This window comes from Pseudorca crassidens, unplaced genomic scaffold, assembly GCF_039906515.1.
Source record: "Pseudorca crassidens isolate mPseCra1 unplaced genomic scaffold, mPseCra1.hap1 Scaffold_146, whole genome shotgun sequence".
NCBI lineage: Eukaryota > Metazoa > Chordata > Mammalia > Artiodactyla > Delphinidae > Pseudorca > Pseudorca crassidens.
In genome coordinates this window covers 321,958-341,311 of record NW_027136073.1, presented here as the reverse complement: position 1 = coordinate 341,311, position 19,354 = coordinate 321,958, and the positions used below count along the sequence as shown (strand labels likewise).

General features: G+C 44.3%; 1 long non-coding RNA gene across 1 annotated transcript in view; it reads right to left on the bottom strand.

Annotated features, from left to right (window-relative positions):
- Window positions 1–748: 748 nt before the first annotated feature.
- The window catches only part of LOC137218069 (uncharacterized), a 177,066-nt gene continuing 158,460 nt past the window's right edge, over window positions 749–19,354 (bottom strand). Inside the window, exons 6-7 of the long non-coding RNA XR_010940432.1 lie at window positions 3,945–4,026; window positions 749–870 (exon numbers count right to left, since the gene is read on the bottom strand). This is a non-coding gene — a long non-coding RNA (uncharacterized lncRNA). The remainder of the gene's footprint in view (window positions 871–3,944; window positions 4,027–19,354) is intronic.

Genomic DNA, 19,354 nt, shown 5'->3' with positions numbered 1-19,354 from the left:
CTGGACGGGCAAATTTAACTCTCATTTCCCACCAGGAAGAGGAATTAACCAAAGGCTCAGCGTGCCGTGCCGGAACCAGATTAGGGCCTGAAGCCATCCTGCGGTGTTTTGGCCAGCTCACAAGAAAGCGAGTTGAAGAAAGGAGCTCAGGGGAACTGTAATTCACAAACCTGCAGAGTTATAAATGACAGCTATTGTCCAAAAATATACTGAAGTAAGGCTGCCAAGAGGACTTGAAAGCGGGGCAGAATTGCAGGAAACCGATTTCAGGAGGTAGACTGGAATTGCATTGAAAGCATAGGAAAAGAGGCAGAACGTAGACAATGATGCACTTGGCCAAAACGGGCGTATGCATTTTTTCCTGAATATATTCAGGAAAAAACGCATACGCCCTTTTTGGACAACTAAGTAAGCTTGCAAAGGAAATCTGCACTACAATGAAGTCTCACTTCCCCCCGGTCAAAAGGGCCATCTGAAAAAAGTGTAAAATCCAGAAAGGCAGGACAGGCCATGGAGAACTGGGTGCCTTGTTATGCTGATGGGTAGGATGAAAATTGCCAACAGCCACTTGGGAGAAGTGTATGGTGTTTCCTGAAACATCTAAAAAACAAAGCAACAGAGCCTAGGGCACTTCCACTTATGGTCCTATAGCTTAGGGAAATTAAAATAAAAAAGACACAGCCACCCCAAAATTTGGGACAGCTCTGTTTACAAGAATCTCGTTTACGGTACAAGTTCAATATCGCAGAAAGTGAAAAATGGATAAAGAAGTTGTGGTACTTACGTACAATGCAATATCACTCAGCAATGAAATCTATGTCATCAGGCCCGTAGCAGCATAATGAGTGGATTCAGGTATGATGATTCTAACTGAAATAAGTCACACAGAAAAAGAAACATCATAAGATATCACTAATACACGGAATGTATACTTGGCTACACAGGAACTGAATTACAAAACAGAACAGGGTCTCAAATTTAGAAAACCAACTTATGCTTGCTTAAGGGGAAAGGTGACTTGGGGTGCTGCATAAAACCAGAGATCGAAATGAGCACAGATAAAGTTCCTTAAGCCAAATATGGAATAGACAAGAGCTACTCCTTGCTCAACGAAATGGACTCAACACCCCATATTAAACGCCTACGAATGTACCTGACTAGTAAGTATCTTAAAACCTATGGATTGCTGTGTCTCCAAAAGAGAATCAAGCGTATGTACAGGGGCATAAACGCAGCAGTGATAGGATTGGAGAGGTTCGGTGAGCAAATGAAGACCCTTTGAAGTCAAAGTGCATAGTACCCATTCCACAGGTCTCAACTCTCCAGGTTTAAGGTATTCTTCCTTCAGCTAAAACATGCATGTGGAACCCAGAGTATGATCAACCGTGTGATCGGGAGAAGTGTTCAAATATGTCACAGTTTTTGTCGCCTGGTACTCGGGTGCAACATTCCAGACGCTTTACTAACACTCTCCCAACTTGGAGAGTCAGTGCCTTTAACCTCCTGTTTGGTCCAGTTTGCAAATTCTGCGGAAGATGAACAGGAATAGGGAGAACCAATGAGAGACTAGCTGGAGGTGTCTGGACGGGCAAATTTAACTCTCATTTCCCACCAGGAAGAGGAATTAACCAAAGGCTCAGCGTGCCGTGCCGGAACCAGATTAGGGCCTGAAGCAATCCTGCGGTGTTGCGTCCAGCTCACAAAAAAGCGAGTTGAAGGAAGGAGCTCAGGGGCACTGTAATTCACAAACCTGCAGAGTTATAAATGAAAGCTATCGTCCAAAAATATACTGAAGTAAGGCTGCCAAGAGGACTTGAAAGCGGGGCAGAATTGCAGGAAACCGATTTCAGGAGGTAGACTGGAATTGCATTTAAAGCATAGGAAAAGAGGCAGAACGTCCACAATGATGCACTTGGCCAAAAAGGGCGTATGCGTTTTTTCCTGAGTATATTCAGGAAAAAACGCATACGCACTTTTTCGCCAACCAAGCAAGCTTGCAAAGGAAATCTGCACTACAATGAAGTCTCACTTCCCCCCGGTCAAAAGGGTCATCTGAAAAAAGTGTAAAATCCAGAAAGGCAGGACAGGCCAGGGAGAACTGGGAGCCTTGTTATGCTGATGGGCGGGATGTAAACTGCCAACAGTCACTAGGGAGAAGTGTATGGTGTTTCCTGAAACATCTAAAAAACAAAGCAACAGAGCCTAGGGCACTTCCACTTATGGTCCTATAGCTTAGGGAAATTAAAATCGAAAAGACACAGCCACCCCAATGTTTGGGACAGCTCTGTTTACAAGAATCTCATTTACGGTACAAGTTCAATATCGCAGAAAGTGATAAATGGATAAAGAAGTTGTGGTACATACGTACAATGCAATATCACTCAGCAATGAAATCTATGTAATCAGGCCCATAGCTTCATAATGAGTGGATTCAGGTATGATGATTCTAACTGAAATAAGTCACACAGAAAAAGAAACATCATAGGATATCACTAATACACGGAATGTAAACTCGGTTACACAGGAACTGAATTACAAAACAGAACAGGGTCTCAAATTTAGAAAACCAACTTATGCTTGCTTAAGGGGAAAGGTGAGTTGGGGTGCTACATAAATCCAGAGATTGAAATGACCACAGATAAAGTTCCTTAAGCCAAATATGGAATAGACAAGAGCTACTCCTTGCTCAACGTAATGGACTCAACACCCCATATTAAACGCCTAAGAATGTACCTGACTAGTAAGTATCTTAAAACCTATGGATGGCTATCTCTCTGAAAGAGAATCAGGCATGTGTACCGGGGCATAAACGCAGCAGTGGTAACATTGGAGAGGTTCGGTGAGCAAATGAAGACCCTTTGAAGTCATATTGCATGGTACCCATTCCACGGGTCTCAACTCTCCAGGTTTAAGGTATTCTTCCTTCAGCTAAAACATGCATGTGGAACCTAGAGTATGATGAACCGTGTGATTGGGAGACGTGTTCAAATATGTCTCAGTTTTCGTCCCCTGGTACTCGGGAGCAACATTCCAGACGCTTTACTAACCCTCTCCCGACTTGGAGAGTCAGTGCCTTTAACCTACTGTTTGGCCCAGTTTGCAATTTCTGTGGAAGATGAACAGGAATAGGGAGAACAAATGAGGGACTATCTGGAGGTGTCTGGATGGGCAATTTAACTCTCATTTCCCACCAGGAACAGGAATTAACCAAAGGCTCAGCATGCCGTGATGGAACCAGATTAGAGCCTGAAGCAATCCTGCGGTGTTGCGGCCAGCTCACAAGAAAGCGAGTTGAAGAAAGGAGCTCAGGGGATCTGTAATTCACAAACCTGCAGAGTTATAAATGACAGCTATCGTCCAAAAATATACTGAAGTAAGGCTGCCAAGAGGACTTGAAAGCGGGGCAGAATTGCAGGAAACCGATTTCAGGAGGTAGACTGGAATTGCATTTAAAGTTAGGAAAATAGGCAGAACGTCCACAATGATGCACTTGGCCAAAAAGTGCGTATGTGTTTTTTCCTGAATATATTCAGGAAAAAACGAATACGCCCTTTTTGTCCAACCAAGCAAGCTTGCAAAGAAACCTGCACAACAATGAAGTCTCACTTCCCCCCGGTCAAAAGGGCCATCTGAAAAAAGTGTAAAATCCAGAAAGGCAGGACAGGCCATGGAGAACTGGGAGCCTTGTTATGCTGATGGGTGGATGTAAATTGCCAACAGCCACTTGGGAGAAGTGTGTGGTGTTTCCTGAAACATCTAAAAAACAAAGCAACAGAGCCTAGGGCACTTCCACTTATGGTCCTATAGCTTAGGGAAATTAAAATCAAAAAGACACAGCCACCCCAAAGTTTGGGATGGCTCTGTTTACAAGAACCTCGTTTACGGTACAAGTTCAATATTGCAGAAAGTGAAAAATGGATAAAGAAGCTGTGGTACTTACGTACAATGCAATATCACTCAGCAATGAAATCTATGTCATCAGGCCCATAGCAGCATAATGAGTGGATTCAGGTATGATGATTCTAACTGAAATAAGTCACACAGAAAATGAAACAGCATGAGATATCACTAATACACGGAATGTAAACTTGGCTACACAGAAACTGAATTACAAAATAGAACAGGGACTCAAATTTAGAAAACCATCTTATGCTTGCTTAAGGGGAAAGGTGAGTTGGGGTGCTGCATAAAAGCAGAGTTTGAAATTAGCACAGATACTGTTCCATAAGCCAAATATGGAATAGACAAGACCTACCCCTTGCTCAACGTAATGGATTCAGCAATGAGGTATCACCTCACACCTGGTAGAATAGGCATCATAGAAAATCTACAAACAAAAAATGCTGGAAAGGGTGTGGAGAAAAGGAACCCTCTTCCACTATTGTTGGGAATATAAATTGATACAGTCATTATGGAGAACAATATGGAATTTCTTAAGAAACTAACAATAGAATTCCCATATGATACAGCAATCCCAGTACTGGACATATACCCAGACAAATCCATAAATCAAAAAGAGACATTCACCGCAATGTTCATTGCATCACTATTTACAATATCGAGGTAATGGAAGCAACCTAAATGCCCACAGACAGACGAATGCATAAAGCCGTGGTACATATATAAAATGGAATATTACTAAGCCATGAAAAGGAATGAAATTGGGTCATTTGTAGAGACGTCGATGGATCCAGAGACTGTCATACAGAGTGAAGTAAGTCAGAAAGAGAAAAACAAATCTTGTATATTCATGCATATATGTGGAACCTAGAAAAACTGTACAGATTAACCATTTTGCAAGGCATAAATAGAGCAACAGATGTAGACAACAAACGTATGGACAACAAGGGGGGAAAGCTGTTGGGGGGGTGGTGGTGGGAGGAGTTGAGAGACTGGGATTGGCATGTATACATTTATATGTATAAAATAGATAACCAATAAGAACCTGCTGTATAAAAATATAAAATAAAATTCAAAATTAAAAAGAAATAAAATTTAAAAAATAAAACAGAAAAAACAATTATTCCCTGCACATACATGTATTTATATGAATAATTTATTTCCATGCTTATATCTGTAAATACAAAAAAGAGGAATAAAATCTACCTTGAACCAAAAACGAAAAAGAGAAAAAAAACACAGAACCCACCAGTTACACAGAGGAAAACCGTATCAGGGCACTTGCTCCAGTTGTAAACAATTCTGAAGTTGGTCAGTGGTGGGGAATCGTCTCCCATTCAGCCAGCAGCCCCCACGCAACAAGCGTCCTCATTGCAAAGCTGGGGCACCGTGCCAGGGCATCTGTGAGTAAACGTGAGCTGAGCCCCAGGCCAGTTGCTGCTGAACTATTCCCACCCGTCCCAGGTAAAACACCTGAATATATACAAGGACTTGAAAGCCTAGAGGAAGGGCCATGGAGCCACACGAGTGACAGCATGCCGGCCGACTTGGTGCCTGCAGGCCAGCCAGGATGGTCCTGGCCCTGGGTGCTCTTCTGGAAGATTTCCATTTCCCTGCCTGAGATACCCGTCCTGTCCCTGCCCCCACTGCTTTTTTCCTTCCTCACCTCTGCCCAGGGAGAAATTCCAGCAGCAGGTATGGGTGACACATCCTCTTCTTTAGCAGGTGGCAGCCTGGCAACTGCTGCAGAAAGTCCAGCAGAGCCCCACTCACACTGGGCCACCCACAAAGCCGTGGCCTCTCCCTCCCTCCCACCAGCCCAGCCCCGAGACTGCTGACAGGGCAGAGAAAATGGCGTCAGGCACGGCTGCAGGGGCTCTTGCTGCCTGGAGTGGTATTTATATTGATCTCAACCCAGGCACACCTGGGGAGGGCTGGCCGGCACGGTAAGTCTGCCCAGGTCAGCCAATCATCACCCCTCAGGGGCTCACAGTTGCAGAAAATGGAACTTGCTGAAGCGGCTAGGTCCAAGGAACAGGTGTGGGCTCCCGAGAGTCAGGATAGACAAGGGGCTGCAGCTTTGGCTTGTTTTCTAATCATTTTATCTGGCCCATGAGTGGGAGACAACTTCAAGAGAACCCTCTCCTAATGAGAGGAACCCAGGAGTCAGGGAGAGGAGGGGTGGGTGGTGGTTGGAGACAGAGGCCTGGTGCCCCGGGTGCAGTGGAAGTCTCTGGAAGACCAGGTGGAGGGAGGCCGCACGGAGTGATGCCCAGGGTCACAGACCTGTCACAGCTGCTGTTTGTTAGTTCAAGTCCTGCTCTGAGGTGCTCTGTGTCAGCTCTGAGCGACAGGTGAGCTGGGGGTGCTCTGCAATGAGGGCTATGTGCACGGTTCCTGTGTGCCCAGCCCTGCCACAGTATCTGCAAGGGTAGCTCTGTATCCTGGGAGGGGCCTGACCACGAGAGCCCCGTGGGCTGGGGTGGGGGTGGGGTACCTGCCCAGGTGAGCTCCATATTCTGGGATTGGTCTGACCACGAGAGTCCCATGGGCTGCTGGGGACCTGGTAAAGGATGTCAGGACAGTCAGTGAAGCCACCGAGGATATACCTCCAGTTGCTCCTAATTCCTACACCCTGCTGGTCATTCTACCAACCACCAGGACATGGTATTCTGTATTAGTCTTCAATGATGCCTTCTTTTGTATTCCATTAGTCCCAGAGTCACAAGAAATTTTGGCTTGTGAGTGGCAGGACTCAACATACAACTAAAACAATACTTCCGGGCCGTTCGGCCCCAAGGGTGCAAAAATTCCCACACCATCTTTGGGGAAAGCTTAGCTAAAGACCTAAAAGTTCTACCTCTGGAAAAGGAAACCCTCCTTCAATATGCAGGCGACATTCTGATCGCTAGCCCTACTAAGGAGGCCTCTGAACTACCAAGCCAATAAAGGATAGAAGTTGTCCAAGAAAAAGCTCAAATATCACAGACTGCAGTGACCTGCCTGGGCTTCATTCTCACAGAAGGTCGGAGAAGCCCATCCCAGGAAAGGGAAGAAACCATTTTCAGCCTTACCCCTTTCTAAAACTAGAAGACAGCTTAGGGGTTCCTGGGGAGGCCAGGGTTTGCTGCTTCTGGATCCCTAACTACAGTCTACTAGCTGGGCCTCTATATGAAACACTGAAAGGAAAAGATGATGATCCTTTTGAATAGAATCCAGAAGTGGCCTTTCAAGAATGGAAAGAGCAGTCAATTCAGACCCTTGCCCTGGAACTCCCTAATTTAGCTAAACCCTTTGACCTTTACATTCCCGGTGAAAGGTGAATCGCCATTGGAGAATTAGTGCAAAAACTGGGACCACTTGAAATGGAACAATGCAAGAATGCCATCCAGGTAGGATAAACTACGGTCACTAAGGGGCTTGGCCCACTGCCACATCTGGCCAAGATACTGGCGGTATCTAAAAACCTGGAAATCAGCAGCCCAAAAGGCCACCTCCCTCCTAAGGGAAAAGGACCCCACGTGGTGATCCTAACCACCAACCATGCCCTGAAGTTGCAGGGTTCGCTCCGTGGGCACACCGACCTCGAGTGAGGAGGCCCTCCAACTCCAACATCCAGAGAGATAACCGGGGGCAACAGGGCACCATGACGACTCGTGTGAACATCACTTGACCTGGAGTTTCTCTCATAAAACAACAAGAGTGTGTCCCAAAAGAGTAGACTACTGCTTGCAGGACTTACTGCACCCAGAGGGGAGCTAATAATCTTGGCGGGGGAACAGTATACCACACTGTCACCATAGAAAAGCCTACAGACACCGTGATGATGGTGGCCAATAAGACCGGCTGGACTCCTGTTTACTTCAAAAGGCTGTTGACTCAGTGGCCATCATGGTCCTTGATCACCACTGACCCTGGACTGTCTGGGAGTTGAGCGGGCAGGGCTCTGACACCTGGTGCTGTTTGTACGTTAATTCAGGGGCCTAATTGAAGAAAGCGCAGACTACTGGTCAGAGCATCTAGGCTGGCAGAAACGGTCAGCCTAAGGTGGCCAAACAAATGTGGGGCGGGGTGAAACCGGCCCCCACAGCGTCTCTGCACATCTCTTTCCTGGACCCTTAAAGGTCATTAGAATCTATAACACTTCCAATGCTGGTGCTCAGGTGGACGAGCAGGGAGGCAGGGGTCCTGGGGACAATCAACGTCACCGGGAGGCTGCTGGGGAGAAGCTCTGACCCTCGCCCCAGGGTATGAGGGCTCCCAACTCAGCACTCAGCAGTTACAGAAGAAGGGTCTGCACCCTCAGCACTCCAAGAATGAGGAACGGGACAAAAAGCAGAGGAGGGGTTTGTCCCCAGCAAAGCCCATTAAAAATCCCTGGGAGATAAAAATAGAATCTGGGCAATAAAGTCAAGTCTAACCTTTTTTATCCTTTGTGCTTTGTCTAATTTCACGTGCTCCTAGGGTCCCGCATGCAGAGGTTCCACACCCGGCACTTCAGACCAGATTTCCTAGTGCAGAATGGCTGGGTCGACACCTCAGCTCCTGGGGCCCAGTGCAGACTCCACGATATAGAGCCTGAGCTACAGCCAACCCGGCCCTCGAGAGCTCCGCCCCCTCCCTCCCTCCCACTGACTCTGACAGGATCTCTACACAGCAGCCCAGCCCACAGCCCACGGGGTAGTGCATGCTCTCACCTCTCCATTCTCTGATCAAAATATAAAGTTTCCTTTGCTTGTGAACCAAACTCAGTCTCGATCTGTTGGCCCCAATGACACTGGGAAGGGGGACACATTTTGGGGTCCACTCTGGAGGATCAGTAACAGAAATTGAGACTATTGTAACCTCAATGAACAGATGTGTGAGCCAAACTGTAGTTAACATAGAACAGTGTATAAGGCTCGGGTAAAATAAGATGTTTTTAACACTTCCATTTGATATTTCCATCACTTTTTATAAGCAAGTTCAGTGAAAAGGTTTGTCTTATTTGTCAGGTCAATATTAGAGAAACGAAGTGATTTCTTTCCAAGGATGTACATCTAATAATCTTGGTTAAACCTTCAATCCTGTTTTAAATGCTTTTCCATTGAAAATGATACCTCTCTTTCAGCTCCCCCATTTCTGAGAAGTATAAAATCTTATAATTTATTATTACCAAAGGGGAAAGGTGGGAGGAGGGATAAATTAACAGTTTGGAATTAACACATACACACTGCTATGTATAAAATAGATCATCAACAAGGAACTACTGTATAGCACAGGGAACTACACTCAACATTTTGCAATAACCTATAAGGGGAAATACTCTGAAAAAGAATAGATATTTTTATTGACATCATCTATCAATGACAGTTAAAGTGTAGCCTAAGGGAAGCTGGTGGTGAGTGCTTCTGACCCTGAAGACTTCAATTATCTAAAGTTTGGACTCTGCCTACTTCCCAAGGCCCTTAATGAACATATGTGTAGCCGTAGCTTAAAAACTTCCCCAGTTTGGGTTTCGGGGAGACACTGATTTTGAAAAAGCCCTGGTGTTCTCCTTACATGAATGGGACTCTTCCTACTGCTAAAACATGTCTGTCACACCCAGAGGATGGTATACCGTCTGATCGGGAAGAGTTTGGAAAAGGCATCTCATCTCCTCATCTCCTGGTGCTCGGGTTCACCCCTCCAGCATCTTTACTAACAGTCTCCCCACTTGGAGATGTCAGCACTGTCAACATCCTGTTGCGTACAGTTTGGAATTTGTCCAGAGGATGAAGCGGAAGGATGAGGAACAATGAGAGACAAGTCCTAGGTGTTCAGACAGGCACATGTCATTCTAATTTCCAATCAGGAAGACGAATTGACCAAAGGCTAGGGTTGCCCATGGAAACAGTATAGGGCTTGAGGAAATCCCGCTGCTTTGTGGCCAGTTCCCATAAACACAAGTTGAACAATGGAACTCAGGGGCAGTAAAATTCACAAAACTGCAGAGTTGAAAATATCCATCACTGAAAAATGTCTTGAGGAAAGTCAAAGAAAAGGACTTGTAAGCAAGGGAGAATGGCAGGAAAGGGATTTGAGGAGGTAGAAAGGACTCGCCATTAAGCACAAGAAAAGGAGCTGAACATTGCAGTTGGCCAAAAAGGGTGTATGCGTTTTTTTCTGTATATATTCAAGAAAAGGGCATACACTTTTTTAGCCAACCAAACAGGTGGGCACTGGAAGTCAATACTACAAAAGATATCACTTCGCATCAGTCAGAAGAGCCATCCTCATAAAGCGTAAACAACAGAAATGCAGGACAGGGCAACGAGAAGAGGGAGCCCTGTGAGACTTATAGTGGAAATGTATATTGCCAACGGCCATTCTGGAGAAGTGTATTGTGTTTACTAAAGCATCTAAAAAATGAGCTACAGAGCATAGGGCACTTGCACTCATGGGCGTATATCTTGGGAAAAACAAAAATCGAGAGGACACAGGCACCCCAATGTTTACCCCCTCTCTGTTTAAAAGATCCTCGACTAGGATATAACTTAAATGTCTCTGGAGGGAAAAAATGGATAGAGATGTGGTACTTAGGTAGAGTGGAATATTATTCAGCCTGGAAATCAATGAAATATGGCCAGTTGTAACAACTCCCGAGGAGTTACGTATGATCATTCTAAGTGACAGAATTCAAAAAGAAAAAGACACATATCATAAGCTATCACTTAAAGGTGGAATCCAAAATGGCTACACATGAAATAAATTACAAAACAAAAACATAGTCAAATATGTAGAAAACACGCATAAGGCTGCTAAACGGGAAAGGTGGGGAGGGGTGAGGCATCATCCAGGAGGTTGAAATTAGCAAAGATACCATTCCAAATACCAAACTGATAATCAACAAGGCCTACACGGTAGCTAAAAGAACTGCACTCAGCACACTCAAGTCACCGGAAAAGAATATATACGACTGGTAAGAATCTGAAAAAGAATTTATTGATGTCTCTCTGTACGTGAATCAAGTGGATGTACAGCAGCAAGAAACAGAGCTTTGAAAATCAGCTGTAACCAATATAGTAATAAATTGAAAAAAATAAACGACAGAGAGACAGAGAAAACCTCTTACAAGTTTTCCTCAGGGACGGTGATGCAACATGGATTGAACACATCTAGACCCACAGCAGGATGAGACATAAGGCTGGAAACTGTTTGCGCTAAGAGAAATGTGAGGTTGGGTGAGGAAATGCACACCCTTTAAAGTAATACTACCTGGTACCCATTCAATGGGTCCCAAATCTGCAGGTTCAAGGGATCTTCCTACAGCTAAAACATGCATGGAAAACCCAGAGGACTGTACACCATGTGATCGGGAGATGTGTCTAAAATGCACCTCATTTATCCTCTCCTGGTGCTCCTGTTCACCATTCCAGCCACGCTACTTAGAATCTCCCCACTTGGAGAATCAGCACATTTAAACTTCTGTTTCACACATTTTGCAAATTGTGAGGAGGATGAACGGGAAGAGGGGGAACCAATGAGAGAATAGTTGTAGGGGTTTGGACGGGCACATATCACTCTAATTTCCCATTAAGAATAAGAATTAAAGAAAGGCTCAGCCTGCCTCGCCGGAGCCAAAATAGGGCCTGAAGCAATCCTGCGGGTTTGAGGCCAGCTCACAAAAGAGCAACTTAAAAAATGGAGCTCAGGGTCACTGCAATTCACAAACCTGCAGAGTTATAAATGAAAACTAACATCCAAAAATATGTTGAGGTAAGGCAAAGAAGAGGATCTGAATGCAAGACAGAATTGCAAGAAACAGATTTCAAGAGATAGATTGGACTCGTCTTTAACGCACATGAAAAGCGGCAGAATTTCGACAATGATGCAGTTGGCCCAAAAGGGCGTATGCGTTTTTTCCTGATTATATCCAGGAAAAAAACGCATACGCACTTTATGGGCAACGAAGCAAGCAAGCAATGCAAATGTGCACAACAAAGAAGTCTCATTTCCCACCAGTCAAAAGGGCCATCCTAAAAAATTGTAAAAACCAGAAATGCAGGACAGGCCATGGAGAACAGGGAGCCTTTATACGCTGATGGGCAGTGTGTGAACTGCCGAGAGCCACTCTGGAGAAGTGTATGGTGGTTCCTAAATCATCTAAAAAACAGAGCTACAGAGCATAGGACACTTCCAATCATGGGAGTATATCTAGGGAAGTCTAAAATCAACAAGACACAAGCACACCACAGTTTAGGGCTACTCTGTTTACAAGAACCTCAACTTCAGTACACCTTAAATATCCCAGGAAAGAGAACAATGGATAAAGAAGATGTGGTACTTATGTACAATGGAATATCTCTTCACCATGAAATCAATGTAATAAGGCTAGTAGAAGGATAAAGAGTGGATTTAGGTCCGATAATACTACTTGAAATAAGTCAAACAGAAAAAGAAACATATCATAAGATATCACTTATAGAGGGAGGGTAAATATGGCTGCACAAGAAATGAATTACAGAACAGAACAGTGTCTCACATTTAGAAAACACACTTATGTCAGCTTAAGGGGAAAGGAGAGGTGGGGTGATGCATAAAACCAGAGTTTGAAATTAGCACAGATACCGTTCAATAAACCAAATAGGTATTAGACAAGATCTACACCTTGCTCAATGAACTGGCCTCAACACACCCTATACACCGCAGAGAAATATATCTGAGTAATAAGAATCTTAAAACCCATGTATTGATGTATCTCCATAAGGGAATCAAGTGTGTGCAGAGCGGCACAAACACAGCAGTGAAAATGAGCTAAACCCCATTATAGAAATAAATTTTAAAAACAAAACGCTGAAACAATGAAAGAGAGAAAAATTCTTACAAAATTCGCTCAGGGGCTGTGATGCAACCTGGATTGACCACATATAAACCCACAGCTGGATAAGACATAAGGCTGGACACTTGGGGCTGAGAGGATTGGTGAGCTTTGGTGAGCAACTGCCGAAAGTTTAATGCAATACTTCATGCTACTCATTCCAAGGGTCCCAACACTCCAGGTTGAAGGGAATCTTCCTACAGCTAAACCATGCTTGGGAAACCCAGCGACTGGTATACCATATGATCGGGAAAGGTTTCTAAAACGCACCTCATTTTTCCTCTCCTGGGGCTCCGGATCGACATTCCAGCCACTTTACTAACAACATCCCCACATGGAGAGTCAATGCCTTTAAGTTCTGGTATTGCACAGTCTGCAGTTAGTGCGGAGGATGAATGGGAATAGGGGGAACCAGTGAGAAACTAGCTGTAGCGGTTTCAATGGGCACATGTCACTCTAATGTCACATCAGTAAGAAGAATTAACCAAAGGCACAGCAAGGTGCCCCAGAAGAAAAATAGGGCTTCAAGGAATCCTGTGGTTATGGGGCAAGACCACAAAAATAAGAGCTGAAAAATGGAGCTAAGGGCCACTGCAATTCAAAAACCTGCAGAGTTATAAAGGCCAACTATTTTCAAAAAATATATTGAGGTAAGGCTATGAAGAGGCATTGAAAGCAAGGCAGAATTGCAGGAAACCGATTTCAGTAGGTAGACTGGAATTGCATTGAAAACATATGAAGAGAGTCAGAACCTCGACAATGATGCACTTGGCCAAAAAGGGCGTATGCGTTTTTTCCTGAATATATTCAGGAAAAAACGCATACGCCCTTTTTGGCCAACCAAGTAAGCTTGCAAAGGAAATCTGCACTACAATGAACTCTCACTTCCACCGGGTCAAAAGGGCCATCTGAAAAAAGTGTAAAATCCATAAAGGCACCACAGGCCATGGAGAACTGGGAGCCTTCTTATGCTGATGGGCGGGATGTAAATTGCCAACAGCCACTCGGGAGAAGTGTATGGTGTTTCCTGAAACATCTAAAAAACAAAGCAACAGAGCCTAGGGCACTTCCACTTATGGTCCTATAGCTTAGGGAAATTAAAATCAAAAAGACACAGCCACCCCAAAGTTTGGGACGGCTCTGTTTACAAGAACCTCGTTTACCGTACAAGTTCAATATCGCAGAAAGTGAAAAATGGATAAAGAACTTGTGGTACTTACGTACAATGCAATAACACTCAGCAATGAAATCTATGTCATCAGGTCCGTAGCACCATAATGAGTAGATTCAGGTATGATGATTCGAACTGAAATAAGTCACACAGAAAAGAAACATCATAAGGTATCACTAAAACACAGAATGTGAACTTGGCTACACATGAACTGAATTACAAAACAGAACAGGGTCTCAAGTTTAGAAAACCAACTTATGCTTGCTTAAGGGGGAAGGTGAGTTGGGGTGCTGCATAAAACTAGAGTTTGAAATGAGCACAGATAAATTTCCTTAAGCCAAATATGGAATAGACAAGAGCTACTCCTTGCTCAACGAAATGGACTCAACACCCCATATTAAACGCCTAAGAATATACCTGACTAGTAAGAATCTTAAAACGTATGGATGGCTATGTCTGAAAGAGAATCAAGCGTGTGTACAGGGGCATAAACACAGCTGTGACAGGATTGGAGAGGTTCAGTGAGCAAATGAAGACCCTTTGAAGTCATATTGCATGGTACCCATTCCACGGGTCTCAACTCTCCAGGTTTAAGGTATTCTTCCTTCAGCTAAAATATGCATGTGGAACCCAGAGTATGATCAACCGTGTGATCGGGAGTCGTGTTCAAATATGTCTCAGTTTTCGTACCCTGGTACTCGGGTGCAACATTCCAGACGCTTTACTAACACTCTCCCGACTTGGAGAGTCAGTCCCTTTAAACTCCTGTTTGGCCCAGTTTACAATTTCTGCGGAAGATGTACAGGAATAGTGAAAACCAATGAGAGACTAGCTGGAGGTGTCTGGACGGGCAAATTTAACTCTCATTTCCCACCAGGAAGCGGAATTAACCAAAGGGTCAGCGTGCCGTGCCGGAACCAGATTAGGGCCTGAAGCCATCCTGCGGTGTTGCGGCCAGGTCACAAGAAAGCGAGTTGAAGAAAGGAACTCAGGGGCACTGTAATTCACAAACTTGCAGAGTTATAAATGACAGCTATCGTCCAAAAATATACTGAAGTAAGGCTACCAAGAGGAGTTGAAAGCGGGGCAGAATTGCAGAAAACCGATTTCAGGAGGTAGACTGGAATTGCATTGAAAGCATAGGAAAAGAGGCAGAGCGTCCACAATGATGCACCTGGACAAAAAGGGCGTATGCGTTTTTTCCTGAATATATTCAGGAAAAAACGCATACGCCCTTTTTGGCCAACCAAGCAAGCTTGCAAAGGAAATCTGCACTACAATGAAGTCTCACTTCCCCCCGGTCAAAAGGGCCATCTGAAAAAAGTGTAAAATCCAGAAAGGCAGGACAGGCCATGGAGAACTTGGAGCCTTGTTATGCTGATGGGAGGGATGTAAATTGCCAACAGACACTCGGGAGAAGTGTATGGTGTTTCCTGAAACATCTAAAAAACAAAGCAACAGAGCCTAGGGCACTTCCACTTATGGTCCTATAGCTTAGGGAAATTAAAATCAAAAAGACACAGCCACCCAAAAGTTTGGGACGCCTCTGTTTACAAGAACCTCGTTTACCATACAAGTTCAGTATCACAGAAAGTGAAAAATGGATAAAGAACTTGTGGTACTTATATACAATTCAGTATCCCTCAGCAATGAAATCTATGTCATCAGGCCCGTAGCAGCATAATGAGTGGATTCAGGTACGATGATTCTAACTGAAATAAGTCACACAGAAAAAGAAACATCATAAGATATCAGTAATACACGGAATGTAAACTTGGCTACACAGGAACTGAATTCCAAAACAGAAGAGGGTCTCAAATTTAGAAAACCAACTTATGCTTGCTTAAGGGGAAAGGTGAGTTGGGGTGCTGCATAAAACCAGAGATTGAAATGAGCACAGATAAAGTTCCTTAAGCCAAATATGGAATAGACAAGAGCTACTCCTTGCTCAACGAAATGGACTCAACACCCCATATTAAACGTCTAAGAATGTACCTGACTAGTAAGTATCTTAAAACCTATGGATTGCTATGTCTCCAAAAGAGAATCAAGCGTGTGTACAGGGGCATAAACTCAGCAGTGATAGGATTGGAGAGGTTCGGTGAGCAAATGAAGACCCTTTGAAGTCATATTGCATGGTACCCATTCCACGTGTTTCAACTACCCAGGTTTAAGGTATTCTTCCTTCAGCTAAAACATGCATGTGGAACCCAGAGTATGATCAACCGTGTGAACGGGAGACGTGTTCAAATATGTCTCAGTTTTCCTCCCCTGGTACTCGGGTGCAACATTCCAGACACTTTACTAACACTCTCCCCACCAGGAGAGTCAGCGCCTTTAACCTCCTGTTTGGCCCAGTTTGCAATTTCTGTGGAAGATGTACAGGAATAGCGAGAACCAATGAGAGACTAGCTGGAGGTGTCTGGACGGGCAAATTTAACTCTCATTTCCCACCAGGAAGAGGAGATAACCAAAGGCTCAGCGTGCCGTGCCGGAACCAGATTAGGGCCTGAAGCCATCCTGCGGTGTTGCGGCCAGCTCACAAGAAAGCGAGTTGAAGAAAGGAGCTCAGGGGCACTGTAATTCACAAACCTGCAGAGTTATAAATGACAGCTATCGTCCAAAAATAAACTGAAGTAAGGCTGCCAAGAGGACTTGAAAGCGGGGCAGAATTGCAGGAAACCGATTTCAGGAGGTAGACTGGAATTGCATTGAAAGCATAGGAAAAGAGGCAGAACGTCCACAATGATGCACTTGGCCAAAAAGGGCGTATGCGTTTTTTCCTGAATATATTCAGGAAAAAACGCATACGCCCTTTTTGGCCAACCAAGCAAGCTTGCAAAGGAAATCTGCACTACAATGAAGTCTCACTTCCCCCCAGTCAAAAGGGCCATCTGAAAAAAGTGTAAAATCCAGAAAGGCAGGACAGGCCATGGAGAACTGGGACCCTTGTTATGCTGATGGGTGGGATGTAAATTGCCAACAGACACTCGGGAGAAGTGTATGGTGTTTCCTGAAACATCTAAAAAACAAAGCAACAGAGCCTAGGGCACTTCCACTTATGGTCCTATAGCTTAGGGAAATTAAAATCAAAAAGACACAGCCACCCCAAAGTTTGGGACGCCTCTGTTTACAAGAACCTCGTTTACCGTACAAGTTCAGTATCACAGAAAGTGAAAAATGGATAAAGAACTTGTGGTACTTACGTACAATGCAGTATCACTCAGCAATGAAATCTATGTCATCAGGCCCGTAGCAGCATAATGAGTGGATTCAGGTTCGATGATTCTAACTGAAATAAGTCACACAGAAAAAGAAACATCATAAGATATCACTAATACACGGAATGTAAACTTGGCTACACAGGAACTGAATTCCAAAACAGAACAGGGTCTCAAATTTAGAAAACCAACTTATGCTTGCTTAAGAGGAAAGGTGAGTCGGGGTGCTGCATAAAACAAGAGATTGAAATGAGCACAGATAAAGTTCCTTAAGCCAAATATGGAATAGACAAGAGCTACTCCTTGCTCAATGAAATGGACTCAACACCCCATATTAAACGCCTAATAATGTACCTGACTAGTAAGTATCTTAAAACCTATGGATTGCTATGTCTCCAAAAGAGAATCAATCGTATGTACAGGGGCATAAACGCAGCAGTGATAGGATTGGAGAGGTTCGGTGAGCAAATGAAGACCCTTTGAAGTCATATTGCATGGTACCCATTCCACGGGTTTCAACTACCCAGGTTTAAGGTATTCTTCCTTCAGCTAAAACATGCATGTGGAACCTAGAGTATGATCAACCATGTGATCGGGAGATGTGTTCAAATATGTCTCAGTTTTCCTCCCCTGGTACTCGGGTGCAACATTCCAGACGCTTTACTAACACTCACCCGAATTGGAGAGTCAGTCCCTTTAACCTCCTGTTTGGCCCAGTTTGCAATTTCTGCGGAAGATTAACAGGAATAGCGAGAACCAATGAGAGACTAGCTGGAGGTGTCTGGACAGGCAAATTTAACTCTCATTTCCCACCAGGAAGAGGAATTAACCAAACGCTCAGCGTGCCGTGCCGGAACCAGATTAGGGCCTGAAGCCATCCTGCGGTGTTGCGGCCAAGTCACAACAAAGCGAGTTCAAGAAAGGAGCTCAGGGGCACTGTAATGCACAAACCTGCAGAGTTATAAATGACAGCTATCGTCCAAAAATATACTGAAGTAAGGCTGCCAAGAGGACTTGAAAGCGGGGCAGAATTGCAGGAAACCGATTTCAGGAGGTAGACTGGAATTGCATTGAAAGCATAGGAAAAGAGGCAGAGCGTCCACAATGATGCACTTGGACAAAAAGGGCGTATGCGTTTTTTCCTGAATATATTCAGGAAAAAACGCATACGCCCTTTTTGGGCAACCAAGCAAACTTGCAAAGGAAATCTGCACTACAATGAAGTCTCACTTCCCCCCGGTCAAAAGGGCCATCTGAACAAAGTGTAAAATCCAGAAAGACAGGACAGGCCATGGAGAACTGGGAGCCTTGTTATGCTGATGGGCGGGATGTAAATTGCCAAGAGACACTCGGGAGAAGTGTATGGTGTTTCCTGAAATATCTAAAAAACAAAGCAACAGAACCTAGGGCACTTCCACTTATGGTCCTATAGCTTAGGGAAATTAAAATCAAAAAGACACAGCCACCCCAAAGTTTGGGACGCCTCTGTTTACAAGAACCTCGTTTACCGTACAACTTCAGTATCACAGAAAGTGAAAAATGGATAAAGAACTTGTGGAACTTACGTACAATGCAGTATCACTCAGCAATGAAATCTATGTCACCAGGCCCGTAGCAGCATAATGAGTGGATTCAGGTACGATGATTCTAACTGAAATAAGTCACACAGAAAAAGAAACATCATAAGATATCACTAATACACGGAATATAAACTTGGCTACACAGGAACTGAATTCCAAAACAGAACAGGGTCTCAAATTTAGAAAACCAACTTATGCTTGCTTAAGGGGAAAGGTGAGTTGGGGTGCTGCATAAAACCAGAGATTGAAATGAGCACAGATAAAGTTCCTTAAGCCAAATATGGAATAGACAAGAGCTACTCCTTGCTCAACGAAATGGACTCAACACCGCATATTAAACGCCTAAGAATGTACCTGACTAGTAAGTATCTTAAAACCTATGGATTGCTATGTCTCCGAAAGAGAATCAAGCATGTGTACAGGGGCATAAACGCAGCAGTGATAGGATTGGAGAGGTTCGGTGAGCAAACGAAGACCCTTTGAAGTCATATTGCATGGTACCCATTCCACGGGTTTCAACTACCCAGGTTTAAGGTATTCTTCCTTCAGCTAAAACATGCATGTGGAACCTAGAGTATGATCAACCATGTGATCGGGAGACGTGTTCAAATATGTCTCAGTTTTCGTACCCTGGTACTCGGGT